This window comes from Triticum urartu, chromosome 5A (assembly GCF_056163025.1).
Source record: "Triticum urartu cultivar PI428250 chromosome 5A, HENAU_Tu73, whole genome shotgun sequence".
Classification (NCBI taxonomy): domain Eukaryota; kingdom Viridiplantae; phylum Streptophyta; class Magnoliopsida; order Poales; family Poaceae; genus Triticum; species Triticum urartu.
The window spans coordinates 370757776-370766673 of NC_141877.1; positions in this window are offsets into that span (position 1 = coordinate 370757776).

Consider the following 8898-nt stretch of genomic DNA (forward strand, 5'->3'; position numbering starts at 1 on the left):
AGCATGAATATGATTTCATCATGTTTATAGCAATACGGTTTTTCATTTAAAGTCAGAGGATAATTGTTGTTATGTCGGCATGAATAAAACCTTCAATGGTCATACACCCAAGGTGAATGGTTTATTGAATCTCGATCGTAGTGATACACATATTCATAATATTGAAGAAAAAAGATGCAAAGTTAATAATGATACTGCAACTTATTTGTGTTGGGGAACGCAGTAATTTCAAAAAAATTCCTACGCACACACAAGATCATGGTGATGCATAGCAACGAGAGGGGAGAGTGTTGTCTACGTACCCTCGTAGACAGGCAACGGAAGTGTTGACACAACGTAGAGGAAGTAGTCGTACGTCTTCCAGATCCGACCGATCCATGTACCGAACGTACGGCACCTCCGAGTTCTGCACACGTTCAACTCGGTGACGTCCCTCGAGTTCCGATCCAGCAAAACGTTGAGGGAGAGTTTCGTCAGCACGACAGCGTGATGACGGTGATGATTTTCTACCGACGCAGGGCTTCGCCTAAGCACCGCTACGATATGACCGAGGTGAATATGGTGGAAGGGGGCACCGCACACGGCTAAGGAACGATCACGAGGATCAACTTGTGTGTCATGGGGTGCCCCCTTGCCTCAGTATATAAAGGAGGGAGAGGGGGAGGTGCAGCCGGCCCTATGGGTGCGACTGGAGGAGTCCTACTCCAACCGGGAGTAGGACTCCCCCCTCTTGCCTTGTTGGAAAAGGAAGGAGGAAGGGAGAAAGAGGAAAGGGGGGCGCCGCCGCCCCTTCCTTGTCCTATTCGGACTAGGGGGGAGGGGGCGCGCGGCCTACCCTGGCCGGCCCTCCTCTTCTCCCTTATGGCCCATGTAGGCCCAATAACCCCCGGGGGGGTTTCGGTAACCCCCGGTACTCCGGTAAAATCCCGATTTCACCCGGAACATTTCCGATATCCAAATATAGGCTTCCAATATATCAATCTTTATGTCTCGACCATTTTGAGACTCCTCGTCATGTCCGTGATCACATCCGGGACTCCGAACAACCTTCGGTACATCAAAACACAAAAACCCTAATTACGATCGTCACCGAACTTTAAGCGTGCGGGCCCTACGGGTTCGAGAATTATGTAGACATGACCGAGACACGTCACCGGTCAATAACCAATAGCGGAACCTGGATGCTCATATTGGCTCCTACATATTCTACGAAGATCTTTATCGGTTAGACCGCATAACAACATACGTTGTTCCCTTTGTCATCGGTATGTTACTTGCCCGAGATTCGATCGTCGGTATCTCAATACCTAGTTCAATCTCGTTACCGGCAAGTTTCTTTACTCGTTCCGTAATACATCATCCTGCAACTAACTTATTAGTTGCAATGATTGCAAGGCTTGAGTGATGTGCATTACCGAGAGGGCCCAGAGATACCTCTCCGACAATCGGAGTGACAAATCCTAATCTCGAAATACGCCAACCCAACAAGTACCTTCAGAGACACCTGTAGAGCACCTTTATAATCACCCAGTTACGTTGTGACGTTTGGTAGCACACAAAGTGTTCCTCTGGTAAATGGGAGTTGCATAATCTCATAGTCATAGGAACATGTATAAGTTATGAAGAAAGCAATAGCAACAAACTAAACAATCAAGTGCTAAGCTAACGGAATGGGTCAAGTCAATCACATCATTCTCCTAATGATGTGATCCCGTTAATCAAATGACAAGTCATGTCTATGGTTAGGAAACATAACCATATTTGATTAACGAGCTAGTCAAGTAGAGGCATACTAGTGACTCTCTGTTCTTGTCTATGTATTCACACATGTATTATGTTTCTGGTTAATACAATTCTAGCATGAATAATAAAAATTTATCATGATATAAGGAAATAAATAATAACTTTATTATTGCCTCTAGGGCATATTTCCTTCAGTCTCCCACTTGCACTAGAGTCAATAGTCTAGATTACACAGTAATGATTCTAACACCCATGGAGCCTTGGTGTTGATCATGTTTTGCTCGTGGAAGAGGCTTAGTCAGCGGGTCTGCAACATTCAGATCCGTATGTATCTTGCAAATTTCTATGTCTCCCACTTGGACTAAATCCCGAATGGAATTGAAGCGTCTCTTGATGTGTTTGGTTCTCTTGTGAAATCTGGATTCCTTCGCAAGGCAATTGCACCAGTATTGTCACAAAAGATTTTCATTGGACCCGATGCACTAGGTATGACACCTAGATCGGATATGAACTCCTTCATCCAGACTCCTTCATTTGCTGCTTCCGAAGCAGCTATGTACTCCGCTTCACATGTAGATCCCACCATGACGCTTTGTTTAGAACTGCACCAACTGACAGCTCCACCGTTCAGTAAAAACACGTATCCGGTTTGCGATTTAGAATCGTCCGGATCAATGTCAAAGCTTGCATCAATGTAACCCTTTACGATGAGCTCTTTGTCACCTCCATATACGAGAAACATATCCTTAGTCCTTTTCAGGTATTTCAGGATGTTCTTGACCGCTGTCTAGTGATCCACTCCTGGATTACTTCGGTACCTCCCTGCTAGACTTATAGCAAGGCACGCATCAGGTCTGGTACACATCATTGCATACGTGATAGAGCCTATGGCTGAAGCATAGGGAACATCTTTCATTTTCTCTCTATCTTCTGCGGTGGTCGGACATTGAGTCTTACTCAACTTCACACCTTGTAACACAGGCAAGAACCCTTTCTTTGCTTGATCCATTTTGAACTTCTTCAAAACCTTGTCAAGGTATGTGCTTTGTGAAAGTCCAATTAAGCGTCTTGATCTATCTCTATAGATCTTAATGCCCAATATGTAAGCAGATTCACCGAGGTCTTTCATTGAAAAACTCTTATTCAAGTATCCCTTTATGCTATCCAGAAATTCTATATCATTTCCAATCAATAATATGCCATCCACATATAATATCAGAAATACTACAGAGCTCCCACTCACTTTCTTGTAAATACAGGCTTCTCCAAAAGTCTGTACAAAACCAAATGCTTTGATCACACTATCAAAGCATTTATTCCAACTCCGAGAGGCTTGCACCAGTCCATAAATGGATCGTTGGAGCTTGCACACTTTGTTAGCTCCCTTTGGATCGAAAAAACCTTCTGGTTGCATCATATACAACTCTTCTTCCAGAAATTCATTCAGGAATGCAGTTTTGACATCCATTTGCCCAATTTCATAATCATAAAATGAGGCAACTGCTAACATGATTCAGACAGACTTATGCATCGCTACGGGTGAGAAGGTCTCATCGTAGTCAATCCCTTGAACTTGTCGAAAACCTTTTGCAACAAGTCGATCTTTGTAGACAGTAACATTACCGTCAGCGTCAGTCTTCTTCTTGAAGATCCATTTATTCTCAATTGCTTGCCGATCAACGGGCAAGTCAACCAAAGTCCACACTTAGTTCTCATACATGGATCCCATCTCAGATTTCATGGCTTCTAGCCATTTTGCGGAATCTGGGCTCACCATCGCTTCTTCATAGTTCGTAGGTTCATCATGATCTAATAGCATGACTTCCAGAACAGGATTACCGTACCACTCTAGTGCGGATCTTACTCTGGTTGATCTACGAGGTTCGGTAGTAACTTGATCTGAAGTTTCATGATCATTATCATTAGCTTCATCACTAATTGGTGTAGGTGTCACAGAAACCGGTTTCTATGATGTACTACTTTCCAATAAGGGAGCAGGTACAGTTACCTCATCATGTTCTACTTTTCTCCCACTCACTTCTTTCGAGAGAAACTCCTTCTCTAGAAAAACTCCGAATTTAGCAACAAAAGTTTTGCCTTCGGATCTGTGATAGAAGGTGTACCCAACAGTCTCCTTTGGGTATCCTATGAAGACACATTTCTCCGATGTGGGTTCGAGCTTATCAGGTTGAAGCTTCTTCACATAAGCATCACAGCCCCAAACTTTCAGAAACGACAACTTTGGTTTCTTGCCAAACCACAGTTCATAAGGTGTCGTCTCAACGGATTTCGATGGTGTCCTATTTAATGTGAATGCAGCCATCTCTAAAGCATAACCCCAAAAATGATAACGGTAAATCAGTAAGAGACATCATAGATCACACCATATCTAATAAAGTACGATTACGACGTTCGGACACACCATTACGCTGTGGTGTTCCGGGTGGCGTGAGTTGCGAAACTATTCCGCATTGTTTCAAATGTAGACCAAACTCGTAATTCAAATATTCTCCTCCACGATCAGATCGTAGAAACTTTATTTTCTTGTTACAATGATTTTCAACTTCACTCTGAAATTCTTTGAACTTTTCAAATGTTTCAGACTTATGTTTCATTAAGTAGATATACCCATATCTGCTTAAATCATCTGTGAAGGTGAGAAAATAATGATATCCGCCACGAGCCTCAACATTCATTGGACCACATACATCTGTATGTATGATTTCCAACAAATCTGTTGCTCTCTCCATAGTACCGGAGAACGGCATTTTAGTCATCTTACCCATGAGGCACGGTTCGCAAGTACCAAGTGATTCATAATCAAGTAGTTCCAAAAGTCCATCAGTATGGAGTTTCTTCATGCGCTTTACACCGATATGACCTAAATGGCAGTGCCACAAATAAGTTGCACTATCATTATCAACTCTACATCTTTTGATTTCAACATTATGAATATGTGTATCACTACTATCGAGATTCATCAAAAATAGACCACTCTTAAAGGGTGCATGACCATAAAAGATATTACTCATATAAATAGAACAACCATTATTCTCTGATTTAAATGAATAACCGTCTCGCATCAAACAAGATCTAGATATAATGTTCATGCTCAACGCTGGCACCAAATAACAATTATTTAGGTCTAATACTAATCCCGAAGGTAGATGTAGAGGTAGCGTGCCGACCGCGATCACATCGACTTTGGAACCATTTCCCACGCGCATCGTCACCTCGTCCTTAGCCAATCTTCGCTTAATCTATAGCCCCTGTTTCGAGTTGCAAATGTTAGCAACAGAACCAGTATCAAATACCTAGGTGCTACTGCGAGCATTAGTAAGGTACACATCAATAACATGTATATCACATATACCTTTGTTCACTTTGCCATCCTTCTTATCCGCCAAATACTTGGGGCAGTTCTGCTTCCAATGACCAGTCTGCTTGCAGTAGAAGCACTCAGTCTCAGGCTTAGGTCCAGACTTGGGTTTCTTCTCCTGAGCAACAACTTGTTTGTTGTTCTTCTTGAAGTTCCCTTTCTTCTTCCCTTTGCCCTTTTTCTTGAAACTGGTGGTCTTATTAACCATCAACACTTGATGCTCCTTCTTGATTTCTACCTCCGCGGCTTTTAGCATTGCGAAGAGCTCGGGAATAGTTTTATTCATCCCTTGCATATTATAGTTCATCACGAAGCTTTTGTAGCTTGGTGGCAGTGATTGAAGAACTCTGTCAATGACACTATCAACAGGAAGATCAACCCCCAGTTGAGTCAAGTGATTATGATACCCAGACATTTTGAGTATATGTTCACTGACAGAACTATTCTCCTCCATCTTGCATCTATAGAACTTATTGGAGACTTCATATCTCTCAACCCGGGCATTTGCTTGAAATATTAACTTCAACTCCTGGAACATCTCATATGCACCATGACGTTCAAAACATCGTTGAAGACCCGGTTCTAAGACGTAAAGCATGGCACACTGAACTATCGAGTAGTCATCAGCTTTGCTCTGCCAGACGTTCATAACATCTGGTGTCACTCCTGCAGCAGGCTTGGCACTTAGCGGTGCTTCCAGGACGTAATTCTTCTGTGCAGCAATGGGGATAATCCTCAAGTTACGGACCCAGTCCGCGTAATTGCTACCGTCATCTTTCAACTTTGCTTTCTCAAGGAACGCATTAAAATTCAACGGAACAACAGCACGAGCCATCTATCTACAATCAAACATAGACAAGCAAGATACTATCAGGTACTAAGTTCATGATAAATTTAAGTTCAATTAATCATATTACTTAAGAACTCCCACTTAGAAAGATATCCCTCTAATCCTCTAAGTGATCACGTGATCCAAATCAACTAAACCATGTCCGATCATCACGTGAGATGGAGTAGTATCAATGGTGAACATCAATATGTTGATCATATCTACTATATGATTCACGCTCGACCTTTCGGTCTCCGTGTTCCGAGGCCATATCTGTTATATGCTAGGCTCGTCAAGTTAAACCTGAGTATTCCGCGTGTGCAACTGTTTTGCACCCGTTGTATTTGAACGTAGAGCCTATCACACCCGATCATCACGTGGTGTCTCAGCACAAAGAACTTTTGCAACGGTGCATACTCAGGGAGAACACTTATACTTTGATAATTTAGTGGGGGATCATCTTATAATGCTACCGTCAATCAAAGCAAGATAAGATGCATAAAAGATATACATCACATGCAATCAATATAAGTGATATGATATGGCCATCATCATCTTGTGCTTGTGATCTCCATCTCCGAAGCACCTTCATGATCACCATCGTCACCGGCGCGAAACCTTGATCACCATCATAGCATCGTTGTCGTCTCGCCAATCTTATGCTTCCACGACTATCGCTACCGCTTAGTGATAAAGTAAAGCATTACAGCGCAATTGCATTGCATACAATAAAGCGACAACCATATGGCTCCTGCCAGTTGCCGATAACTCGGTTACAAAACATGATCATCTCATACAATAAAATTTAGCATTATGTCTTGACCATATCACATCACAACATGCCCTGCAAAAACAAGTTAGACGTCCTCTACTTTGTTAGTGCAAGTTTTACGTGGCTGCTACGGGCTTAGTAAGAACCGTTCTTACCTACGCATGAAAACCACAACGATAGTTTCTCAAGTTGGTGTTGTTTTAACCTTCGCAAAGACCAGACGTAGCCACACTTGGTTCAACTAAAGTTGGTGAAACTGGCACCCGCCAGCCACCTGTGTGCAAAGCACGTCGGTAGAACCAGTCTCGCGTAAGCGTACGCGTAATGTCGGTCCGGGCCGCTTCATCCAACAATACCGCCGAACCAAAGTATGACATGCTGGTAAGCAGTATGACTTATATCGCCCACAACTCACTTGTGTTCTACTCGTGCACAACATCAACGCATAAAACCTAGGCTCGGATGCCACTGTTGGGGAACGTAGTAATTTCAAAAAAATTCCTACGCACACGCAAGATCGTGGTGATGCATAGCAATGAGAGGGGAGAGTGTTGTCTACGTACCCTCGTAGACCAGTAACGGAAGTGTTGACACAACGTAGAGGAAGTAGTCGTACGTCTTCCCGATCCGACCGATCCAAGTACCGAACGTACGACACCTCCGAGTTCTGCACACGTTCAACTCGATGACGTCCCTCGAGTTCTGATCCAGCAAAACGTTGAGGGAGAGTTTCGTCAGCACGACGGCATGATGACGGTGATGATTTTCTACCGACGCAGGGCTTCGCCTAAGCACCGCTACGATATGACCGAGGTGAATATGGTGGAAGGGGCACCGCACACGGCTAAGGAACGATCACGAGGATCAACTTGTGTGTCATGGGGTGCCCCCTTGCCTCGGTATATAAAGGAGGGAGAGGGGGAGGTGCGGCCGGCCCTATGGGTGCGCCTGGAGGAGTCCTACTCCAACCGGGAGTAGGACTCCCCCCTCTTGCCTTGTTGGAAAAGGAAGGAGGAAGGGAGAAAAAGGAAAGGGGGGCGCCGCCCCCTCCCCCTTCCTTGTCCTATTCGGACTAGGGGGAAGGGGGCGCGCGGCCTGCCCTGGCCGGCCCTCCTCTTCTCCCTTATGGCCCATGTAGGCCCAATAACCCCCGAGGGGGTTCCGGTAACCCCCCGGTACTCCGGTAAAATCCTGATTTCACCCGGAACATTTCCGATATCCAAATATAGGCTTCCAATATATCAATCTTTATGTCTCGACCAATTCGAGACTCCTCGTCATGTCCGTGATCACATCCGGGACTCCGAACAACCTTCGGTACATCAAAACACAAAAACCCTAATTACGATCGTCACCGAACTTTAAGCGTGCGGACCCTACGGGTTCGAGAACTATGTAGACATGACCGAGACACGTCTCCGGTCAATAACCAATAGCGGAACCTGGATGCTCATATTGGCTCCTACATATTCTACGAAGATCTTTATCGGTTAGACCTCATAACAACATACGGTGTTCCCTTTGTCATCGGTATGTTACTTGCCCGAGATTCGATCGTCGGTATCTCAATACCTAGTTCAATCTCGTTACCGACAAGTCTCTTTACTCGTTCCGTAATACATCATCCTGCAACTAACTTATTAATTGCAATGCTTGTAAGGCTTGAGTGATGTGCATTACCGAGAGGGCCCAGAGATACCTCTCCGACAATCGGAGTGACAAATCCTAATCTCGAAATATGCCAACCCAACAAGTACCTTCGGAGACACTTGTAGAGCACCTTTATAATCACCCAGTTACGTTGTGACGTTTGGTAGCACACAAAGTGTTCCTCTGGTAAACGGGAGTTGCATAATCTCAAAGTCATAGGAACATGTATAAGTTATGAACAAAGCAATATCAACAAACTAAACGATCAAGTGCTAAGCTAACAGAATGGGTCAAGTCAATCACATCATTCTCCTAATGATGTGATCCCATTAATCAAATGACAGCTCATGTCTATGGTTAGGAAACATAACCATCTTTGATTAACGAGCTAGTCAAGTAGAGGCATACTAGTGAATCTTTGTTTTTGTCTATGTATTCACACATGTATTATGTTCCTGGTTAATACAATTCTAGCATGAATAATAAACATTTATCATGATATAAGGAAATAAATAATAACTTTAT